At 41.8% G+C, this 25,698-nt stretch overlaps 1 protein-coding gene across 1 annotated transcript in view; it reads left to right on the top strand.

Annotated features, from left to right (window-relative positions):
* The window catches only part of CNTNAP2 (contactin associated protein 2), a 2,388,168-nt gene that overhangs the window by 909,583 nt on the left and 1,452,887 nt on the right, over window positions 1-25,698 (top strand). The gene's annotated exons all lie outside the window — the stretch shown is intronic.

The following is a 25,698-nucleotide window of genomic DNA, read 5'->3' as shown; positions in this document are numbered from 1 at the left end:
TAATGCTCCCATGGAGAGCTGCTTTCCATGGAGGCACTTGTGCAGGCACGCTCCCGAGTCCTACTGCTGCATCCATTGACATACACAGCAGGACTTGGGTCCCGCCAATGTCTCCTGCTGCTATACATCTATTCAATGAGAACCCAAGATAGTGTCTGGAGCTGCTGGGCTCATCCTCAATGCTGGAACGATAAGAAAAAAGGGGTGTCTTGGGGGTTGCTGCAGCACAGAAGTTTTGTAATGCTATAATGAATATCCCAAAATGAAAAACAAAATTATCATTTTTTCATCAGTTTAGGCCAATATATATTCTTCTACATATGTTTGGTAAAAAAAAATCACAATAAGCGTATATTGATTGTTTTGCGTAGAAGTTATAGTGTCTACAAAATAGAGGATAGATTTATTGCATTTTTATTTTTATTTTTTACTAGTAATGGTAGCAATTTTTATCAGGACTGCAACATTGTGTGGACACTTTTGACTATAAAAGGCACTGATTGCTGTATAAATGTTACTGGCAGGGAAGGGGTTAACACTAGTGGGCGATCAAGGGGTTAAATGTGTTCTCTCACTGTGTGCTCTAACTGTGGGGGGGGGTGGGACTGACTGGAGGAGGAACACACAATCTGTCTCCTCTCCTCTGACAGGACATGGATTTGTGTGTTTACACACACAAATTCCCATTCTTGCTCTGTCAGGAGTGATCGTGGGTTTCCAGCAGACATCATGGCTGCTGGGCACGCACACCTGCTCCTTAGGGGTGCGGCGGGTGTCTATACTCAAGGCGCCCACCATACAGCTAGCCAATTTGAGCAGGAGTGCCATTCTGCCGCCGCCAAACGGCGGTGGGCAGTCGGCAAGTGGTTAAAGTCTGAAACATTTTTATCTCTTTTTAAGCCTGTACCGCCAGATATTATGACATGTGGCAGATTATTGCTAGAAAATACCCTTTTTTCTCATTGAAAATGCTGCTTCCTGCCCTTGAGGCACAGCAGTCTATGCTGGCAGAGCAGATATGAATTGAATAGAAGGGGGCATGTCAGGTCAGTTCTGTTGCTAAGAGCTGATTATTGTGAGCATTGGGTCTAAATCTGGGGCCTATTGGATTGCACAGTCATATTTAGACCCTCTCAAAAACACCTGTAAGAGGTGTAGCGGTACCCCCGTAGGGGCCGCTGAGTGTTGTGGCCCACATGTCACCCAGCCCGGCATTCATTTCCCAGACACTTTAAGACAATGAACATCTATGGGTTTTGCTTTTTTATGTTTTATTGAGGGAATAGAACTTGGATTGGTAAAGGAATATATGGGATGCCCAGTGAATTTTGGAACAATCAAATGGGACAGACTATGTACACTCCCTGTATATATTACTACTTCAGTCTCCTCCAGCACTTTCCTTGCTTGCAGACTATTCCTCCCCTCTCCGTCTCTCTTTTTGTGACATTGATCAGTAAAGTTGTATCAGCTTAAATCAACCCTTTTTTTACAGCAATGTGATGATAAAAGGTTCCTCTTATAAATGTGGTAGATAGAACGAAAATCAGCATTTTACCTATTTTGTATTCTAGCATGACAAACAACTGAAATAGTGAAGCACTAAAATGATTTGAATATGGACAATTTGGAAAAACTTTCTGAAAGAAGACTTCATTTATTGCATAATGTAACATCTGTTCATCCACAGGCTGAAGTTTCTTTTCTGTTTTATTTCATGCTTGTGTTTTTGAAATGAGAAATGTTGGCTTCAGCATGAGGATTGTTTGTAGGGATAAGATTTGTGTTCGTGTTGACACAGGGTTTTTCCAAGAATTCTAGCTGTTTGCCTTTTGCAGAACAGGCAAACAAAAAATCTTATTTGCCCATCCACCGATGCAAACCACTTGCTGAATGAAGTCATACACTTAGTGGCGACATTACTACTAAGGAAAAAGAATATTACTATTAAGGACTTTGTCCTAGATGTTTAGTGGTGATATTACTACTAAGCACTAAGAAGAATTATAATTAAGGACTTTGTCATAGATGTGGTGTACTTATTTACTATTTATTTTTTGTAAGAGAGTAACTAGCAATAATGTGTACCTCTTAACAAAAAACGTATTATGACCTCAAGGTCAAGTAGAAAAAATGTCCGATTTCAACAACTGTGAGTTGTTGAAATAGTCTTTTTTTTCTTTTTTTTTCCCCTTACATATAAGAGGGGTTGAGTCCAAATAAGGTTATTATTTTTAGATTTTTCAATGTGTACCTCTTACTCGTTCATGTAGAGAAGTGGGTTGAATATCTGCAGGCCCCTTATTTTCAAGGGGGTTTCCAGATTATGATAAGTCACCTCCTGCAGACCCCCACTTCCACCAAGCCATGGATATGGGGAAGAAATCCTTGTTCCTATTAACATGAAATCAGGATGGTTTGTCAGGGGAAGGCCTGGCAAAGTACTCACCCATGTTGAGAGTGTGGCCTGGTATGGTTCAATGAAAGGCCCTCATGCTCACTGCCTTCCTGCTCCAAACAGCCAGGCTGCATCCTTGGATGTGGGTCTTGTTTGGTTTTGGAGGTGCCCACGCTTTTACTTTTTTGTTTCTTTGCATGGGGTATCCCCCTTCAAACCCAGCAGATTTGCTCAGATTTGCTCAAACCACTTGACCACTGGGCACTTAAACCTCTTCCCTAACCAGACCAATTTTCTGCTTTCAGTGCTCTCACAATTTGAATGACAATTACTCAGTCATGCACCACTGTACCCATATGAAATGTTTGTCCTTTTTTTCACACAAATAGAGCTTTCTTTTGGTGGTATTTAATCACTGCTGGGCTTTGTTTTTGTGTGCTATAAATCAAAAAAGACTGAAAATTCGGTAAAAAAAAAAAAATTCTTTGTTTCTGTTAAAATTTATTGCAGAGTATTGGCAGAGCATTGGCAGAGTATTGGCATAGCATTGTCAGAATATTGGCGAGTATTGGCAGAGCATTGGTAGTGTATTGCAGAGTATTTCAGAGTATTGCAGTGTTGCAGAGTATTGGCAGAGTATTGCAGCGTATTGCACAATGTTGCAGAGTACTGGCAGAGCATTGCACAGTATGGGCAGAGTACTGCAGTGTATTGTCACAGAGAAGCGCTGTAGGCACTACACATCCAACCCACAGAGCTGCTGTACTCTCTCCCCCTCTCCCCTCGCACTGTACAAATCAGTACAGAGAGGGGAGGGAGGAACCAACGTCATGACAGGACGCTGGTTTGTTTCATTTGACGGACCGATCACGTGGTAAATGGCTGCTACCAGCAGCCGTTTACCGCGATCTGTGATGCCCCTGGTCTTCCGGACCTGGCAGTCATGGATGTTTGCGGGAGCACACCCCAGGGAGTGCGCGAGAGCAAGATTCTGGGAGGACGTCCATGGAAGCCCTCCCAGAAAAACACGACCACGCTGTAGCTGTCTTTTGGCTATGGCTCGGTCGGCAAGTGGTTAAAAAGGTTTTAGGGATAGCAAGTACTTATAATGTCATATACATTTAAAAGCACAGAACTATGTATAGGAAACAATTTGCATTTTCATTTCCTCACAAGTTTTGACCTCAAAAGTTTTGATCCAAAATCTGGAGGTGTGAAAACTGTAATTTATAGTGAAATGCATTGGAGTCAGTGGGGAATTGCAAAATGAAGGTGTGATTAGGAGTTCAAATGGGCTTTAAATATCACCTGAGGGTTACAGATGCTCCTTTCAACTATCTCAAACCTGTCCTTGTCCCTTTAAAATGGCCCCCTCATTAACTTCAATGTTTGACTTTTTTCATATAAACTAAAAAGCAAACAATGAAAAAAGTTAAATAAACTTAAAGTTACAGTACACAAGGAAAAAAGTAAATGTGCAAAGAACATTTAGACCCCTTTCACATTAGAGGAGTTTTGCCGGTCCTTTAGCACTAAATATAGCTCCTGTAAAGAGCTTGAGTGCTTTCACGCTGTGGCGCTGCACTGGCAGGACATTAAAAAAAGTACTGCAAGCAGCATTTACAGGGCAGTGGAGAAGAGGTGTATACACTGCTCCTCCATCACTCCTGCCCATTGAAATGGCAGCAGCGCTACACTGTAGCTTTACCGCTAATGTATGTAAGCTCTAAATGTATGTAAGCTAAACTACCCCAAATACACCACTTCTTCCCACTCAAACAAGGACACCCTCTAAATATAGGTGAAAAAAACACATTTCCCTTAAGCAGTTCAGTGAACAAAATTGATAGTTTATGCTTCAATGTAATATGGCAATTGAAAAATAATTTTTTTGATAGCTAATTCAATTTTGCCAAAAGCACTCCGATCATCACTACACAGCACTTTAAAGCAAATATGGGTGAAAGCAGTACATTTTGGAACAATTTTCACAAGAGTAGTTGATCTATGCTGTGCAGTCCTTTCACCTATCCACTGGCACTTTAGCACAAATCCATCTTAAGAATCATTCTTAGGCGGCGTACACACGCGGGGACTGTCTGCCGAAACTAAGTTCGTCAAACAGTCCGCTCAAACTTTTGAATGAACGAACACGCCCACACACGGCACTTTTTGAGCGGACAAATACGGCAAACTTTGTTCGTCGTACTAAGTCCGCGCAACTTTTGAAATGAGCGGACTCGCCCACACACGAGGCAACAGTCCGCTCATTTCGAGCGCGTGTGCAGGTAGGCGGGGCCCGCGACGGAGACATCGCGGGCTCCGCCGCCTGGAATGTACTTAAAGGGGAACCCCAACGCCGAAATAAATCGGCGTGGGGGTCCTCCCAAAGTCCACAACAGACCCTTGTCCGAGCACGCTACCCGGCCGGCCAGGAAAGGGGGGCGAGCGAGCGCGCCCCCCTCCTGAGCCGTACCAGGCCGCGTGCCCTCAACATGGTGGGTGCCTTGGGGAAGGGGGGCCGCGCGGCCCCCCCACCCCAAAGCACCTTGTCCCCATGTTGATGAGGACAAGGGCCTCTTCCCGACAACCCTGGCCGTTGGTTGTCGGGGTCTGCGGGCGGGGGGCTTATCGGAATCCGGGAGCCCCCTTTAATAAGGGGGCCCCCGGATACCGGCCCCCCACCCTATGTGAATGAGTATGGGGTACAATGTACCCCTACCCATTCACCTGTAAAATAAAAGTACCCAAAAAAAAAACACAACACACGAGATAAAATATTTTATTGCACAGCTCCGGGGGTCTTCCGTCTTCGGGGGTCTTGTCCCCCTCTTCGGTTCTTCTGCCGGGCCACCGCGCCTTCTTATAGCTCTTTTGCAGGCGGTGGCCCGGTCTTCTGTCGCCGCCTTCCGTTCTTCTGTCGCCGCCTTCCGTTCTTCTGCCGGGCCACCGCGCCTTCTTATAGCTCTTTTAGAGGCGGTGGCCCGGTCTTCTGTCGCCGCTGTCGCCGCCGCCTTCCGTTCTTGTTCTTCTTCTTGTTCTTCTTGTTCTTCTCCAGGAGATGTTGACACGTCGCTCTCTCCGGCCGGAATGCCAGAGCCGCGCTGAGCGGCCACTTATATAGTGACAATGGGGCGGTGTCACATGGTATATGTCACATGGGTTGGTCACATGGTGACCCCGCCCCCTTACGATGTCATAGTCCCCATGTGACATCAACCCATGTGACCAACCCATGTGACATATACCATGTGACACCGCCCCATTGTCACTATATAAGTGGCCGCACAGCGCGGCTCTGGCATTCCGGCCGGAGAGAGCGATGTGTCAACATCTCCTGGAGAAGAACAAGAAGAACAAGAAGAAGAACAAGAACGGAAGGCGGCGGCGACAGCGGCGACAGCGGCGACAGAAGACCGGGCCACCGCCTGCAAAAGAGCTATAAGAAGGCGCGGTGGCCCGGCAGAAGAACCGAAGATGGGGACAAGACCCCCGAAGTCGGGAGAAGAGGGCGGCGGCAGGGAGGAAGAAAGCCGGACTCCTCCGCTAGCAAAAGAGCTACAAGAAGATAGCGGAGGAGTCCGGCGTGAAGACCCCCGAAGACGGAAGACCCCCGGAGCTGTGCAATAAAATATTTTATCTCGTGTGTTGTGTTTTTTTTTGGGTACTTTTATTTTACAGGTGAATGGGTAGGGGTACATTGTACCCCATACTCATTCACATAGGGTGGGGGGCCGGTATCCGGGGGCCCCCTTATTAAAGGGGGCTCCCGGATTCCGATAAGCCCCCCGCCCGCAGACCCCGACAACCAACGGCCAGGGTTGTCGGGAAGAGGCCCTTGTCCTCATCAACATGGGGACAAGGTGCTTTGGGGTGGGGGGGCCGCGCGGCCCCCCCTTCCCCAAGGCACCCCCCATGTTGAGGGCACGCGGCCTGGTACGGCTCAGGAGGGGGGGTGCGCTCGCTCGCCCCCCTTTCCTGGCCGGCCGGGTAGCATGCTCGGACAAGGGTCTGTTGTGGACTTTGGGGGGACCCCCACACCGATTTTTTTCGGCGTTGGGGTTCCCCTTTAAGTCCATTCCAGGCGGCGGAGCCCGCGACGTCTCCGTCGCGGGCCCCGCCTACCTGCACACGCGCTCGAAATTAGCAGACTTTCCTCCGAGCGGGAACAGTTTGCTCATTTTGAAAGTGGCCTACACACGGGCGGACTGTTCGCTCAAACCAAGTTTCAGCGGACAGTTTTTCGGAATTTCCGAAAAACTTTGTTCGTCAAACTGTCCGCTGAAACTGTCCGCTGAAGCCCCACACACGAGCGGACTGTCCGCTGAAACACTGTTCAGCGGACAAAGTTGAGCCAACAGTCCGCCCGTGTGTACGCGGCCTTACCCTAGCTGCCTTTGCATCTTGTATTTCTGTTTAGCTGTGATGAAGGAAAAACAGAAGAGTGTCTCTGTGGGTTATATATATTACAAGAACTATTCTGGTTAACTATAACCCTAAAAAGAAATTTAGAAATTATACCCTTATTGGGACATAATTAAACCCCAAAGCTAGGGATGAGCTTTGAGTTTGAACGTTGCCAGTTTGCTCGTTTCGCCAAAAATCTATGGCAGATATCTAAAGTGCTCATTTTAAAGGGTTATATGCAGGTTATTGTCACAAAAAGTGTTTGGGGACCTGGGTCCTGCCCTAGGGGACATGTATCAATGCATTGTTTTTTAAAAACTGAAGTTTTTTCGGGAGCAGTGATTTTAATAATGCTGAAAGTGAAACAAGAGCATGCAACCTGTCAGGCTGCAGGAAAATAGAGGGGGATGAGAGAGAGCACCCCCCTCCTGAACTGTACCAGGCCACATGCCCTCAACATTGGGAGGGTTCTTTGGGAGTAGCCCCCCAAAGAACCTTGTCCCCATGTTGATGGGGACAAGGGCCTCCTCCCCACAACCCTTACCCAGTGGTTGTGGGGGTCTGTGGGTGGGGGCTTATCGGAATCTGGAAGACCCTCAGATCCCAGCCCCCCCACTTGTTTGAAATGGTAACGGGTACATTGTACCCCTACCATTTCACAAAGAAAGTGTAAAACATTGTAAAAAAACACACAGACACCGTTGGGATAAGTCCTTCATTAAAAATAAAACAAATTTAAAAAAGATTCCAGTGGTGGTAATCCACTCTCTGTATACTGCGATGGGTGATCATCTCTTCGGGGTCCAGCGATGGATGATCTCTCCTCTCCAGGTCTAGGGTCCAATGATGATGTCCAGCACATCGCATCCTGTCTCCACCAGAGACACTGCGGGAATCTGACAGGTCTCTTAGCTGAGGATGGGGCTGCTCGTCACGTGACACCATCCCCCCTCTGACACAAGGGGAAACCCGGGCTTCCCCAGTAATGTGTGGGTGACCCCGCCCCCTCTGATGGAACGCAGGTTTCCATTGGCCCCGTCCTCAGCTAAGAGACCTGTCAGGCTGCTGGGATTCCTGCGGTGTCTCAGGTGGAGACAGGATGAGCTGCGCTGGACATCATCATTTGACCCTGGACATGGAGAGGAGAGATCATCCATCGCTGGACCCCTGGAGAGATGATCACCCATCGCAGGATACCGAGAGTGGATTACCATCACTGGAATCTTTTTTACATTTTTTTTATTTTTAATAAAGGACTTATCCCAATGGTGTACGTGTGTTTTTTTTTACAATTTTTTACACTTTCTTTGTGAAATGGTAGAAGTGTACCCGTTACCATTTCAAACAGGGGGGGGCTGGGATCTGGGGGTCTCCCTGGGCAAGGGTTGTGGGGATGAGGCCCTTGTCCCCATCAACATGGGGACAAGGTGCTTTGGGGGGCTACCCTCAAAGCACCCTCCCAAAGTTGAGGGCATCTGGCCTTGTACGGTTCAGGAGGGGGGGCGCTCTCTCATCCCCCCTCTTTTCCTGTGGCCTGCCAGGTTGCGTGCTCAGATAAAAGGTCTGGTATGGATTTTTGGGGGAACTCCACGGCATTTTTTTTAAATTTGGTGTGGAATTCCCCTTAAAATCCATACCAGACCCTTCAGGGCTATTGAATATTTTGGGGGAACCCTATGTAATTTTTTTTTATTTGACGCAGGGTTCCCCTTAATATCCATACCAGACCTGAAGTGCCTGGTAATTGAATTTGGGGGGACCCCCACGCATTCTTTTTTTTTTATCAATGACTTTCAATGACTGTTCTCTGTATTACCGACAATTTATTATTATATATATACATTATATCTGCGAGTGCTTTTAAATTACTTTTTTTCCTTCAGAAATAACACTTTGTGCAGGGACAGTTCTAAGCACGGGAAACAAGCGCTACTTTACAGGCATACTATGCACACCCCCTAAATATGAAATTTAAAGGAATATTTCACTCTTATTGTTTCACTTTAAGCATTATTAAAATCACTGCTGCCATGCGGGGCATTTAAAAAAAAATGTGCATTGATACATGTCCCCAAACACTTTTTATGACAATAACTTGCATATAAGCCTTTAAAATTAGCACTTTAGATTTTTCATGTTCGAGTTCCATAGAATTTAACGGTGTTCGGATATTCAAACTAATTTATTGCCTGTTTGCATGTTCTGATGCGAACTTAACTAGGGGGTGTTCGGACACAATTGTGAAAAAAAAATTACAAAGGTTTTAACTCTTTCCTACTCCATCTAAAACTAAAAAGTTTTGGCTTTTCATACACTCTAAATATAAAGACTGTATACAAATATCAATGAGTCCATCATAAATTATTTGAACTTTGTAAGCATATTTACAATACCATTTCAGGGTTTAACATTTTATTAGCACTTCCAGGACAGATAACTTGTGACTGGCACATCTTTGCTGCTCCAGTGGTGACAGGTGACAGGGTTAAACTGCTATCCGGCATTTAAAAACTTGTCAGTTCTTCTGTCTGAACTCTATTATTTTTAATATAAAATGCCTTCTGATGTTACTTCACATTTTCTTCGTCTATTCACTTGTCAAAAATAAGCTTCAAGTTAGATTTGTTCATTCAAGGTCAATGGCTCCAAATTTTTATGGTTCCAGAAACCCTGAGGGAAGTGGCTGACAGTGTACCAGATTAATGTCCTCAGCAACACAGAATGATTAAAACATTAATTCAATGTCTAAAGTTGGGTTGAGCTTTAAATGCTAGAAAGAATAACTCCTGTCAAAAACTTTAATGTGTTCAGCTGAAATGTATTAATAAATGGTTCCCTTGGGATGGACTTAATGTCCATCTTAGCAAGTGGAACTGTCCATATTTAGACTGTCAAAATGTAGTGATTCGATGAACTTTGGATTCTAGAGAAAGCAACCATAAAATAAATACAATTCCTGTTCTTTGATATAAGAAAGTACAGTATCCAGTTGTAAACATTTGCTAAACTCCAGAAACATTCTCAAGCATTAAGAGTTTTTTTTTGGAGGGACAAATAATTATGATGACTTCATGCATTTCAGCTTTCAGGCAATTTCAACCCCTTTTAAACAGTTTAATTTATAGAAATAATTCAACATAAAAAAAAATCCACCAGCAATTTCTAATAAAACAGTGAATAAATTAAAGCTGTTGGAGAAAAGGTGTGCCATGTAATTGTTGTAATCAAAAGTTGTCTTAATGTCTTCTATGCATTAAGATGAAAAACATTTTGTATGTAGCAGCCTCCCCAGCACTCCCTAATTATTTACCTGAGCCCCCTCTTTCTCCAGTGTTGTCCACGAGTATCTAAGCTGTCCGGGACTCTCCCCCTGATTGGCTGAGACACAGCAGCCTCTCCATTGGCTCCCATGGCTGTCAACCAAATCAAAGTCAGTTGGCCAATCAGAAGAGAGAGGGGAAGGGTCAGAGTTGCGTGTCTGAATGGACACAGGGAGCTTTGACTCGGCTCGGGTGCCCCAATTGCAAGCTGTATTCTGTGGGGGCACTCGACAGGAGGGAGGGGCCAGGAGCAGCAAAGAGGGACCCAACAAGAGGAGGATCCAGGCTGCTCTGTGCAAAACCAACTGCACAGAGGAGGTAAGTATAACATGTTTGCTATTTAAAAGAAATAAGACTTAGTAGTTTTTTTAACTAAGTCTGGCCATGCATTAAAGCAGTTGCTCGACCCCCCCATTAAGACAGTCAATGTTGATAGGGGAATCCCTCCCCCTGTGCTGTTGTAATCTTCCCAATATCAGAATTCAATGATTACTGCCGCTGGCTATTGCCAGCGGCAGTAATGGCATGAAAAAAAAAACAATAGGCTGGTTGTACTGAAGTCAATCAATGGATCATCTTCAGCCTATAGTTTGATCAAAATGCATTCAGTTCCTGTTGAACTAGCCGAATTTTAATCCATCCATGGCTGGCTTAAGACTGGCTACAGTGGAAGTTTAGGAGCAATGGAGTTGTTTCACTAAAGGACTAGAGACTGTTCAGTTAGTAAACTCATTGTTCATCTAGTTTAGTGAATAGAGTAACGCTGTGTTCATTTCAATCAACCAATCATATGTAATCAAAAATCCTGTTTTCATTTTGTTTTTTTTTACACATGATTGAGAAATTAAAATGAACATTATATTGTTTGCTAAGCAATGAAATCCTTCACTTCACAAAACATGCGCAATTCCATTGTGATCACTGCATACATTTGGTCAACAACATGTTTGTTCATGCTAGAAAATATTTTGTGTTTAAAATAAATTGATTTCTGCATCCATATGCAAATGAAATGATCCTTTCATTTTGCACATGCAAACTTAGGTTATGAATAACATTTGCAGCAGATAGCTGTATTTCCTTTGAGTACATAAATGTTTTCATTATGTAAAACTATGGGAAGCTTTTGCATGTGTTTTTCAACCTCAATATGTACTAAGTTTGAATAAAAGCAATCATTTGTACACGTAGGAGTTGAGCTAAGTAGGGTAACTTCATTTTAATCAAGTTTCTAATCTCTGAGAGAGAGAGAGAGAGACACAGACAGACAGACACGTATGTCTCTTCTTAAACCCGTGCCTCTTAAATATGAAAACATCTTGCAAGTTTTAGAAGCTTGATACTAACATGTAAGTGTTAAATCTATGATCTACTGGTACACTCAAACTGTTTTTGATCACTAGTTCATTTGACTTGCAGCAGATTATGCGTTGCATGCATATATTTGGATTTGAAGTGTATAACTTTATATTTATTTACATAATTCTTATTATTATGGGGTTGCTTAATTTTTCAGGGCATCTAAATTAACCTGAAAGTAGAAGACATGCTTTATAGATTGTAGTGCAAGACTCAAGTCTATCTAGTTCAACCAATAGAAGGGAAAAACATAAATAAAAAAATTATATATATATATATATATATATATATATATATATATATATATATATATATATATATATATATAAATATAATTCTATACCCACAGTTGATACATTAGAAGGCAAAGAAGACATCAGCTATAAATGAGTTAATGAGTATTTGGTCTAAAACACATAACTTAAACCAAAGTTCCTAAAGGTTTCCTTCCATATTTAACACTTTGTTTGGGCCAGCTTGTTTCAAATTAACCACTTAAGCCCCAGACCATTTGGCTGGCCAAAGACCAGAGCACTTTTTGCAATTCGGCACTGTGTCACTTTAACTGACGATTGCATGGTCATGCGACGTGGCTCCCCAAAAAAATTGACATCCTTTTTGTTGCTTCCTTGTGGTGGTATTTGATCACCTCTGCGGTTTTTATTTTTTGAGCTATAAACAAAAAAATAGCTACAATTTTGAATAAAAAACACATTATTTTTTACTTTTTGCTATAATAAATAGCCCCAAAAATATATATATATATAAAAAAAACGTTTTTCCCCCTCAGTTTAGGTCGATACGTATTCTTCTACACATTTTTGGTAAAAAAAAAAATCCCAATAAGCATTTATTGTATGATTTGCACAAAAGTTATACCATTTACAAAATAGGGGATAGTTTTTTGGCATTTTCATTAATATTTTTTTTTATTAGTAATGGCAGCGATCAGCAATTTTTATCGTGACTGCGACATTATGGCAGACTGATCGGACACTTTTGGTGTGATTTTGGGACCATTCACATTTATACAGTGATCAGTGCAATTAAAAATGCATTGATTCCTGTGTAAATGTAACTAGCAGTGAAGGGGTTAACCACTAGGTGGTGTTGTAGGGGTTAAGTGTGTCCTAGAGAGTGTTTCTAACTGTAGGGGGAGGGGCTGTGTGTGGCACAACACTGATCACCGCTCCCCGGGGAGTTGTGATCAGTGATAGTATCACTAGGCAGAATGGGGAAATGCTTGTTTACATTAGCATTTCCCCAATCTTCCTCTCCGTGAGATGATCGCTGGTATCCCCGCAGACGTCGAGTCCGTGGGACCTGCGATCATTCTCACGAAGTTCCTGGTGGGCGCGTGTTCAACCCCACGGCGGCGTGCACCCAAAACCCGGCCCTTGAAGGGCAACGTACAGGTATGTGATTCTGCCTGTACGTGCCCTTCTGTCACAGTATATCTATGTGAGGCAGTCAGGAAGCAGTTAAATCTTACTATTCCAGAATGGTATGGCCACTGAGAATGCTGTAATACACTGTAATATTTATATACACGATATGTAGCATATACTGCATACAAAAAGTGCTGTTGTTTTCTTGGTGGGGGTATAAATGATGATAATAAATGGCCATTCAGGAACAACCTTGTACTTTTTTAAATAAATACAAGTTGCTTTGTGATTGGCCATGTCGAGATCATATTTTCCACCAAGTTAACCCAAAATAAGTATTTAAGGTGACAAACCTTAATCTTTTTCCAAGGATATGGTTACTGTACTGGGACTCAGGAAGAACTTTTGCCAAAATGTCAGCAAACCAAAAGGAAGACAAATAGCAATTGCTGTATAACCCATTGTTAATGCTTTTCACCATTTCTGTAAGCCTTAGCAAAGCCGAAAGAAATATATTCTTAATTCCAGTATCCTTTTGCCATTTTTACATAATGCTGGGGTGTGTTCACCTAACAACTCTGCCTGTGTAATTTCTTCTGCATCCTGCCTTGCATACATTCTAGTCTGCCACATATATCTGTGCTGTCAGTCATATTGGTTTAATTGTTTAACAGGTTTTGAAAGTCATGGTGGTGTACTGGGCTGAAATATTTATTATGTTTCCATCCCATAGAACCAAACACTTTTTGTGATGCATTAAAGTGGAGCTCCACAAACTCAGGCTTGTTTGTACCCCCACCTTGTTTAGCACTTTTTTGAGGGGAGTGGGAACATGGTTTTGACAGGTACCTACTCCCACTTCCTGGTAAGATCACCACACAACAAAGTACATCCTTTCCGGACTCTCCTCCTTCCCCCGCTACCTTCTGGGACTCACAGAGGTCCCAGAAGATGGCAGGCCCATTCATAAAGTGCAGCGTGACTCACATATGTGCAGTAGGAACAGGGCCGTCTTTAAGGCAGGGCAAAAGGGGCAGATTCCCTGGGCCCTGTCATTGTTGTGGGGCCCGAAGCAGCTGCCTCATACTTGCCAACTATCCCAGTTTACATTCCCTTGTCCCTTTAAGTTTTAGTCCTGTTGTTGTGTACAGACGACTCACCTGCATACCCTGTGTTTACATGTAAATAACCAGCATTCATATGTAAATAGCAGTGACATGCATATGTAAATAGCTGAGGCCAACGGCATTGATATGTAAATAAGGCAGCATTCATATGTATATCATGCCCCCTGCAGTGAGGAGATGATGTACTGTAACCTACAGCAACCAGTGAGCAGTATTACTGTACAGTAATCTCTAGCAGCCAATCAACAAGCCGAAATCATGTGCTATAACCTCTAGCAACTAATCAGTGAGCCTTAAGGAGTGCTGTAACCTCTAGCAACCAGTCAGTAAGCAGTAATGATATGCTGTAACCTCTGGCAACCAATCTCAATTGCTGTTTGATCTGATACATTAAACTGATTTTAAGTCTAGCTGCTATTTATTGTATGTCTCAGAGAAGGTGGAGAGCGAAACTGCATGGGGGGAGGGGGGCCCCAAGCTAATTTTTGCCCAGGGCCCAATCATTATTAAAGACGGCCCTGAGTAGGAAACAGGCTGTGAAGAGGCAAGGCTTCACTTCCGGTTTCCCTTACTACAGATGTTGGCACCCAAAGCCGATTAACGAATTGGCTAGGGGTGCTGACATTGCAGGATCCCTGAACAGGAAAGTTTCATAATATTAAAAGTCAGCAGCTACAGTAAAAGTTCAGACTTTTAATTTTTATTTACAGACTGGAACTCCACTTTAACTGCATTGTTTGCATGTTATATCTCAGAGATACATTTTTCTGTATCACTTGCAACTGATTTTGTGCTTCGGCAAACTAGGCTACATTTACTACACAGTCATCTACTGACTCATCACAAACTCATCTGCAACAAAATTTAGGCCCAACCAACAATTAAAGAAACACTGTAAACCACAATTTACGAATCCAGTGAACATAAAACGGTTATAAATTGTATAACACTCTTTGTTGCAATGAAAAAAGCAAGCTGTTGTTCTTGAAAATAAATAGGGCTTTACCCGCTTTATAAATGTGCTTTGACATAGCTGCATTAGGAACAAGCAAGCTACTTTATAATAAGGGCCAGGAGTGTTCAGGTGCTACTCATTCTTTTAATTTATTAACTGCAATACCATTCTTCCTTATTTTTTTCTAAGCATCAATATATTATTGATTCCAAAGGGCTATTATTAACTTTTAAAAATCCAAACTGGGATTCAAGCCCAAAAATTATAATTTTAGCTTTTTTTTTTTTTAATAAATGAGGTGCATACCACATGACGCCTTGTCCTGTTCATGCAATGTTCTCAAAATACAAAATAGTATACAGTATAGAAAAAAAACAATAGTAAAATATACAATGTGAAATCCGATTAAACAATCCTGACTAGAGAATTAATTATTACAATTAATCAAACCATATCAAATATCATAACGTGGTACCTGCTTTCTGGACTATACATTACACACTAGATCCAGCTTCCTCTAACTCTAGATCAGGGGTAGGCAACCTTGGCCCTCCAACTGTTTTGAAACTACAAGTCCCATGAGACATTGCAAGACCCAGACAATAACAGTCATGACTCCTAGAGGCAAAGGCATGATGGGATTTGTAGTTTCACCCCAGCTGGAGTGCCAAGGTTGCCTACCTCTGCTCTAGATAAACAAACTGTCCAAACGAAAAGTTCCAATGGATACCTATATCTCAAACTTTTAACAGAATGGGTTATAACATGGTAAATAAATTAATAGCCAACATCCTTCCATCTGCCATACAGATATTTCATGCTGTGTAGGATTGTAGATTACCTCCATGTTTTTCTCCAACTATTCACACTTCTTTTTGAGACTGTGAAATAAATGTCAAGAGTTTAAGGACACACCACATCAGTTGAATGGTAAACCCGTTCAGAACATAGAGAATGTTAATATAGGCAGTAATTAGTGTGTCAGTAATATCTCTAAACAAAGACAGTTTGTTCTATAGTTTTTATTCTCATATTTAGTTTTGTATATTTGTAAAATTAATTATTTTGAAATGAACCCTTTTTCCGATGACAGGGAGCAGACTACCAGTGTCCTGTCACTAGGCAGAACAGGGAGATGCTGTGTTTACATACCTCCTTAAAGGCGTTTTTATCAGCTTTGTCTGGTGAGTTTAACCCCTGTGAAACTCTGGTGGATGGCATTATAGCAACACTTGGAATAAACACCATTATCACCCTTCAACGCTGATTGAACCACTATCATCACCTATACTGCACATAAAAAGACTTTCATTATTATTATATGGTTTTACTTTGGACTATATTGTATTCTGAGCGCTGTTTTAGTATTTAAATCTACAGTAACTGGACTGATCCATTTATATACTACTTGCTACATAATTTCCTTATCCTTTTTTAACGACTGCTCACCCTTCACCCTCTTTTTACCTCACAATAATTAGAGGGGATACGTGTATACTATATATTTTAGTATTACTGGTGTGCTGAATTTGGCACTGAGTGGTGCATTATAGGCCTTTTAAAATACACCTCTTTTTTAATATATATATATATATACCGTATATACTCGAGTATAGGCCGACCCGAATATAAGCCGAGGCCCCCAATTTACCCCCAAAAAACTGGAAAACTTATTGACTCGTGTATAAGCCGAGGGTGAGACATGGCTGTCCATCCCTGTGTGTCCGTCCATCCCTGTGTGTGTGTCCGTCCATCCATCCCTGTGTGTGTGTCCATCCATCCATCCATCCATCCCTGTGTGTCCGTCCATCCATCCCTGTGTGTGTATCCATCCATCCCTGTGTGTGTGTGTGTGTGTGTGTGTGTATTCATCCATCCATCCATCCCTGTGTGTGTGTGTGTGTGTGTGTGTATCCATCCATCCATCCATCCATCCATCCATCCCTGTGTGTGTGTGTGTGTGTGTGTGTGTGTGTGTGTGTGTGTGTGTGTGTGTGTGTCCGTGCAGCCTTGTGTGTGTGTCCAGCCTACCTGTGTCCCAAGCCTCCGTCCCGAGCCGCCGTCGTCCCGAGCCTCCTCTGTCCCGTGCCTCCTCTGTCCCGTGCCTCCTCTGTCCCGTGCCTCCTCTGTCCCGTGCCTCCTCCGTCCCGTGCCTCCTCCGTCCCGTGTCGTGCCGATGGATCGCCGCTCTTCTCGGCGGCCATTCTACGATTCAAAAGCTGCGCCTCCGTCCTCCGCCTGTGATAGGCGGAACACTCAATTTCCCAGCAGCCTGTGTTCCGCCTATCACGGACATCCTCTCATACTCGTCCGTAGTATGAGAATGAACGGATGTCCGTGATAGGCGGAACACTGACTGCTGGGAAATTCAGTGTTCCGCCTATCACAGGCGGAGGCGGAGAAGGAGGCGCGGCTTTTGAATTTTAATGTCCGCCCTCTGTCTGCTCGATACGCTGATCGAGCAGTCAGACAGCGGTGACTCGAGTATAAGCCGAGGGGGCACTTTCAGCCTCAAAAAAGAGGCTGAAAATCTCGGCTTATACTCGAGTATATACGGTATATATATATATATATATATATATATACACTGCCTGCACTGACTGAATATCGAGCACTGAATATATAGTTTATGCTAAATGTAGAGTATATATATGTATGTATATAAATATATATATATATATATATATATATATATATATATATATATATCAAAAACACTGCCACTAATTGAATAACCGGCCTTCTTAATCTAACTCAAGATATACCTCTGTCCACGCCAACAACACTACACACCGCCATGTAAGCAGCCTTATATAGTGTGGGACATGGACTTAGTCTCCCTGAGCCATGATTGGCCAAATGCACCCTGCCAGGTCTGGTACATGCTGTGGCCATTTATCATACAGCAATTCACAGTGATCTTGCAAATTTCTTGTGAACGCCCCATAATGTCCGCTATTCTGCGAATGGGCGAAGACCCGATGTTCGAATCAAACTTATGTTCAGCCTGAACATCGAGCTCATCCCTTACTGTGACATACTGAAGCAGAGCATTATTCCCTTCAGAGACTGGGCGAGACTGGGCCACAGGGCAGTATTCCAACATGATAACAACCCCAAACACACCTCCAAGATGACCACTGCCTTGCTAAAGAAGCTGAGGGTAAAGGTGATGGACTGGCCAAACATGTTTTCAGACCTAAATCCTACTGAGCATCTGTGGGGCACCTTAAAACAGAAGGTTGATGAGTGCAAGGTCTCTAACATCCACCAGTTCGGTGATGTCACCATGGAAGAGTGGAATAAGACTCAAGTGGCAACCTGTGAAGCTCTGGTGAACTCCATGCCCAAGAGGGTTAAGGCAGTGCTGAGAGATAATGGTAGCCAGACAAAAAATTTACACTTTGAGGCAAATCTGGAAATTTTCACTTAGGGGTGTACTCACTTTTGTTGCCAGTGGTTTAGACATTAATGGCAGTGTGTTGAGTTATTTTGAGGGGACAGCAAATTTACACTGTTATACAAGCTGTACACTCACTACTTTACATTGTAGCAAAGTGTCATTTCTTCAGTGTTGTCACATGAAAAGATATAATAAAATATTTACAAAAATGTGAGAGGGTGTACTCCCTTTTGTGAGATACCGTATATTCTACACTGACTACACTGTAGTGTAGTGTACACTATATATATATATATATATATATATATATATATATATATATGCACACACACAGAGGACTCGATGTCCACCTGCCACGTGTGATCGCTCCGCAGAGAGGCAGAAGGGGGATCTGCCAGTGTAAACAAAGCAGATCCCCATTCTGTCAGGGGAGTAGAGTAAGATTGTCTGTTCTTAGTGATTAGGAACAGCGATCTCTCTCTATTCCCAGTCAGTTCACTCCCCCCTCAGTTAGAAAGCACCTCCTTAGGGAACATTTGATCCTTTGATCATCCCTGGTGTTAACCCCTTCCTTGCCAGTGTCCTTTATACAGTAATCTGTACATTTTTATAGCACTGATCGTTGTTTAAATGTCACTGGTCACAAAAAACTGTCAAAAGTGTCCGATCTGTCCATCACAATGTCGCAGTCCTGCTAAAAATCGCAGATCACCGCCATTACAAAAAAAAAAAAAAACACAATAAAAATTCCATAATTCTATCTCCTATTTTGTAGCTGGGATAACTTTTGCGCAAACCAATCAATATACGCTATTTGGGATTTTTTTTTTACCAAAAATATGTAGAAGAATACATATTGACCTAAACTGAGGAAGAATTTTTTTTTACATTTTCTTTTTAGATATTTATTATAGCAAATAGTTAAAAATATAGTTTCTTTTGTCGAAATCATTGCTCTTTTTTGTTTATAGCGCAAAAAATAAAAACCGCAGAGGTGATCAAATACCACCAAAAGAAAGATCTATTTGTGCTATCACCAGTGTTCCAATTGCAACCGCAAAGATTAAGGGGGAGAGAGGGCATCCCTGTCTAGTGCCTCTAGCAATACTGAGGGGCTTTGAGTAATGACCTTGTAGGCGAATCATAGCTTTCAGGGTTGATTATAGGGAGTGGAGAACCCCCATGAAGCGTATGCCAAAACCCCACTGTTCCATGAGGATGAAGATGTAAGGCCATTTGATCGAGTCGAAGGCCTTATGTAGGTCGAGGGATAGGATCATTCCCTCTTGTTTGGGGCCTTTGTCCTAGTTGGATTGTAAAAGGGAGACAATGTCAACAGCCCTTCTGATTTGGTCTGGACCCTGTCTACCTGGAATAAATCCTACTTGGTCTTTGTGGACATAGTGGTTAATGAAGGTGGCGAGTCGGTTGGCGAGGATTTTTGTCATTATCTTTAGGTCATTATTTATGAGGGAGATGGGTCTATAGTTTTCAACTTCTTCTTGATTTTTTTTTGGTTTGGGAATCACTGTTATAAAGGCAGTATTAAGTTGAGGGTCTAAGTGGGACCCCAGAGTTTTGGTATTAAAAATATTGCCATGTAGGGGGCTAAAATGTCCCCATAGGACTTATAGTAAGGTACGGAGTGTCTGTCAGGCCCCGGGGCTGAACCCCTCTTAAGGCCTTAGATGACCTCCGTTATCTCTTCAACCGAAAATGCTGCTTCCATTAAGTCTTTATGTTCCTGGGATAGGTAGGGTATCGGGAGGTCACGGAGGAAATTGGAGGTCAATGGAACCTTGTCTGTGGGGGCCATGCTGTAAAGCTTGGCATAAAAATCATGGAAGGCATTTAGAATTGTATTTGGGTTGGCTGTTGGAGGTTGTCTAGCTACTCTGAGTTTGGGGAGGGTGTACATGAGGTATTTAGGAGTGAGCTTGGAGGCTAACATAGGGCCTATTTTATCTTTTTGTGAATAAAATTTTGCTCCGCTCCAGCGGATGTGTTTCTCCACTTTTGCTGCTAGTGCTAGGTTGAGTTCCAGTCTGGTAGCATCTAATTGTTCTGCTAAGACCTTAGAGGGCCATTTCTTGTGTTCGGTTTTTAAGGCTGCAAACATTTTTTCCAAGTTGTAGATGTCAACCTGGGTCACTAGATAGATTATTGTACCTCTGATGGTAAATTTGTGGGTTGCCCAAAGAATCTCGGGGGAGATATTATCAACGTCATTGAGATGGAAATATTCCTTAAGGGAGTCAGCTATTTCCTTGGCTTTTATAGGGTCGCTAAGGAGTGATTCAGTAAGTCTCCAGTGTGTTCCCTGCATCCTGGTGAGGGTGTTTCATAGGGAAAGGGGGACCATTGAGTGGTCCGACCAGGCTGTGTCCATGTAATCACCTTGTTTGTCGAGGGTATGTGCTTGGTGTATCAGAATGTGATCAATCCTGGCATAGGACTGGAGGAGTAGTGCGTGTAGTCTGTGTCTTGGGGTTCAGTTCCCTCCAAATGTTTACTAGGCAGTGGGAGTAGAGGGTTTTGGCAAAGCTATGGCTCGCCTTTGTGGGGCATGTAAACTGGTCTTTGGGGGGTCTTGTCGAGCCTCTGGTTAAAAGCAAGTCTATTGGAGTCCCCCCCATAGATAACCTTGTCGACCTTGAGAGGGTTCAGGGTTGTAAGGATGGATTGGAAAAATTGAACTTGTCCCTTATTAGGGGCTTAATAGGAGATTATAGAATAAAGTATTCCTTCAATTGTACCCTTGACAAGAATAAACCTGCCCTCCGGTTCTCTGTAATCTGAGATGTGGGAGAAATTAATGTTCTTTGAAAAAAGTATTGCTACCCCCTATGTCTTGTTAGCTGTGTTTGCAAGGTAAAACGTTGGGTAGTGTGAGTGGAGGAATTTGGGGTTGTATTGAATCGGAAAGTGCATCTCTTGACGCAACACTATATCTTGTTTTGTTTGTATCAGCCATTTTGTTTGTATCAGCCATTAGAACAGAGGGGTAAAACGCTACTGGATCCACTGTCACTTACCCTTTTGTCGTCTTCTACTTTTTAGGAATGAGTTGGGTGTGTTGTGAGTAACAGTGCTAGTCTGGAGCCTAAGATAGAACTGCACCTGTTGATTGGATTGAGAAGAAAAGAGGGTTAGAAGAGGGGAGGGGGAACAAAACATAATAACACGTCTCCTTAGAGGACTTATTTTTTTTATGGGATAGATTAAATTATTAGTCACCAGAGAAGTTCAGATCTAAAAAAGCAATATCAAAAAATTATACCAAATGGATTTATGAGTTGGATACCTTGCATCCATCTGATGTCTATAGACATTGAATTGGCAGAGAAAAATTAATGAATGGCTGCACACTCCGGAAGGATGGCAAAATCTTTATTGTAGTGATCAACAAATAAAAGCATAAATATATAACAGATAAAATTGTAAATGCATGTTACACAGATAACAGTGCTTAATCATAAACACTTTGATGGTATGTTGATGTCATGTAACCTGGTATAGTTTAGTAGGGGGCACATGCTTTTTGTCCCCCAACCTTTCCTGGCTTGCCATGTTGCATGCTCAGATAACGGTCTGATGTGAAGTTTAGTAAAAACACCATACAGATAAAATCGATCTTTACTGGTTTTAAACATTAAGTTCATCACCAGGGATGACTTCCACCCTCCCAATGGATGGAATATAGGCAGATGTGCTCCTTTTTCCACTCTCTCATTAACAATGAATCACTGACCAGAGACCCTGATCCACTGGAATCCCTCTTCCACCAGGATTCTCCCCACATGCACATGATTTCCTCAGTATACCAGATTCTCCTCTCCAAGGTTCAGCCCTGCCTTCTGTTGTATACATCCAGATGGGCCATGTCCAGTTGTCTGATGAAGACTGAACTACATTGTTTTCCCTTACTCATCATTTGTCCCTAGCCAATAACGTACAAGAGACCAACTTCAAACTGCTCACTAGGTGGTAAGGATATCCCACCTTACTTCACAGGATACTGTATGTTCCTCTGCTCCTGATCTTTGCTGGTGTTGCCATGCTACTTCTGGTTCACTGCTTCACGATTAGTGGTAATGTTTCCCCATCTGCACTTTCTGGGACCTTGCACTGTATGTTTCCTCTGCTGTCACAGACTTGACAGTCCCAAATATGCCACATATTGTTCTGCTTTCTGTTCTACCTGTTTCATTCAACCCTTGTTGCTTTTTCTTAGATATGTTAACTTTAGTCATATATTGGGGTACAGGTTCAGAGATATTGATGCTGAAGCACAATACATACTAATGGGGAGGATGCAGCTGTGCAGAAAGAAAGAAAAATTTGGAGCAGATATTAAACTAGGATCGAGCAAAAGGAAAGCCAATGATAGAGAAAGTGTGCAAGATATAAAAGCTAAAATGTGGGAGATATGAAAACTTCTTGGTGATAATATGAGCATGGATTTGGAAAGAACAAATAAAAAGATGATTAAAACTGCATGTTAAAGCATAAAGGGGGGGGGGGTGCAATATAGCTGCTGAACCACATTTCTGGTTTAAAATTCCTCTTAGGATTCATGAAGCATCTGCAACATTTTTGGTTCTGACAGTGGCTTGTGCACCACACTCAGGTAGTTCTAAAATGTGCCACATTTACATTGTAGTGCAATGCCTGCACCAAATTCAAAGTAAAAAAAAAAATCTTATGAAATTGAAGCTAACTAAAACCAACTCTATTGGTGACAGATTTTTCAACAGTATCTTGCGTGCATTCTAACAGTGCTGCAGCGTGTGTCAAAGTTCAAATACAATACACAAATTGAAAACCCCTCTGCACTCGTTTTTATGATTTCGGTGGAAGGTGTATAAAAATAAAGGTGTATGTAAGAATGTACAATATTCTGTATGTTATGAAATGCAAGAATTCTTCCTAAAAAAGTACTGGGCTGAAATTTCTTATGACAGATTTAGATGATCATACTGATTGTAAAAGAAACCTGGTTCAATAAAAATCATGTCTAATCAATTATTAGACTACAGGGTGTTTGGAAGGGATATCAAAGTCAGAAGAGGAGGAAAGAAATTTAATTTAGCAAAATTTTATTTATGACCAGTTCTGGAGTTCAGAATGAATATAAGTGTGATGACTATAGCAGCTTAGAATTTGTATTGGCTAAGTAATCATTGTAACTTACTTTTTCTTTATAAGCCATCACATAGAGATGATACTGCTAATGGTCAAATGCTATTTCCAGTTAAAATAGAGGCACGAACAAAGGGTTATCACTAGGATACTTAAAGAAAAAAGATTCAACCTTCAGTATATAAAGGGCTACTCTATAATAAGAGTGGTTAGCGCTGTACAATTTAGAAAAAAATATCAGGGTTTTTATAACAAAGAAGTTAAGGAAAATGTGTGAAGGTAGCTTAAATCTCCAATTAATGGCTAGATAGATAGCTAGATAGATAGATAGCTAGATAGATAGCTAGATAGATAGATAGATATCTAGATAGATAGATAGATAGATAGATAGATAGATAGATAGATAGATAGATAGATAGATAGATAGATAGATAGATAGATAGATAGATAGATAGATAGATAGATAGATACCCAAGCTCAATCACACAATTGAAAAATACTTGCTGAGTTTGGTACTCAGGCTGGGGCATCCCCACTCCCCTATTCATATATCTAAAGCAAAGGATCAATGCTGAGTAAGGAGTTATTGAGTTGCCGGCTACATTTCTGATATATATATATATATATATATATATATATATATATATAATAGATACCTGTGGATAGATAGACACAAACATACAAATATATATTTTTAAATTTTATTTTTAGTCCTAACCATAATGTGTAAAAAAAAAAAAAAACCCCAAACACTTGACATCATTCCTTTAACCACTTACAGACTGCCCGCCTCAGTTTTACGGCAGCTGTTTGAAGGAGGATATCGTTGTTATGGCAGCAGCTAGCTGCTATAACCCCGGTATTCCCTTCTTCAGCGGGTGGTCCCTGTGGCGGATTTGCCGCAAGATCACTTTCATCGGTGGTGGGAGAGGGCCCCCCGCAGTGAACCGATGTCTTCTGCAGCTTACAGGAGCTGTCAGCAGCGGCAGAAGCGATTGCGTCCTCCTGTTGGCTCAGTATGGAGACGAGTGGAAGTCACTTTCTCCCATAGTGCTTAAAGGGCCAATTTTCTTTTAATTATTTTTTTAAATTACAATTTTTTTATTGCATTTTAGTCTAAATATGAGATCTGAGGATGTTTTGACCTCCGATTTCATATTTAAGAACACCTGCCATGTTTTTTTTCTATTACAAGGGATGTTTACATTCCTTGTAATAGGAATAAAAGTGATTTTTTTTTAAACAGCGTAAAAATAAAAAATAAAATGTACAATAAATAATAATAATAATACATTTTTTAAACACACCCCATTAGGGTATTACTGTGTCTCTCTTCTCCCAGCGTGCCTCAGAACATACAAAACGTCACGTCCGGGTAATGATAGTGAGGCTTGGGATGCACGCTGGGAGAAGAGAGACACAGCGATACCCTAACACATCTAAACTCATTCAAACTGATGGAAAAGTTTAGTGCCAACATATAGGCACTTGGAAATGTGAGTGACATGGCTTGTTTTTACTTTTTTCATAAATAAATATACAGATCTACTGCGCAATGATTGCTGTTGATTTTTTATGAGGGTGAACATTGTTTAATACCTGTAAGCTGGGAGCAGTATAGACCCTGAGTGGATTGGTAAATTGGGAGCAGCATAGATCCTAAGCGGATTGGTTATCCCTAGCAATGAACCAAAGGCGCTTTTCACAATAATATCTGGTGAGTGGACAATTCTTATGGTGGTGGTGTTGTCACTGGATTGGTGGATATGAAACGCACAGAATCACGGATATAAGAAGTTGGATTTTTTTCACAGCGGAAAATTTTAAAGAAGGATTTATTTATATGTTGGTTTTCAGATACCAACCTAAATGTTGAACATTTTCAGTATAAATAGCAACAAAAGTTGCACATGAAATATAGATACAGGTGGATTACTTAGATACATGCATGTATAAATACAGTAGTATATTTATTTATTTTTCACAGTGGCATATATATATATATATTTTTTTTTTTACAGTGGTTTCTTCTAGAGTGATATATGATATATATATTTATACATATATGGTATATATATATATATATATATATATATATATATATATATATTTTTTTTTTTTTTCACTGTGTTTTTTTCTAGAGTGATATATTTTTTTACAGCGATATTTTACATAGTGATGTATTGTTTGGGTATAAGG

This window comes from Lithobates pipiens, unplaced genomic scaffold, assembly GCF_037356315.1.
Source record: "Lithobates pipiens isolate NorthernLeopardFrog02 unplaced genomic scaffold, aLitPip1_a1.2 Scaffold_19, whole genome shotgun sequence".
Lineage (NCBI taxonomy): Eukaryota > Metazoa > Chordata > Amphibia > Anura > Ranidae > Lithobates > Lithobates pipiens.
Note: the sequence above shows the minus strand (reverse complement) of the source record. Positions and strands in the feature narration are given on the sequence as shown.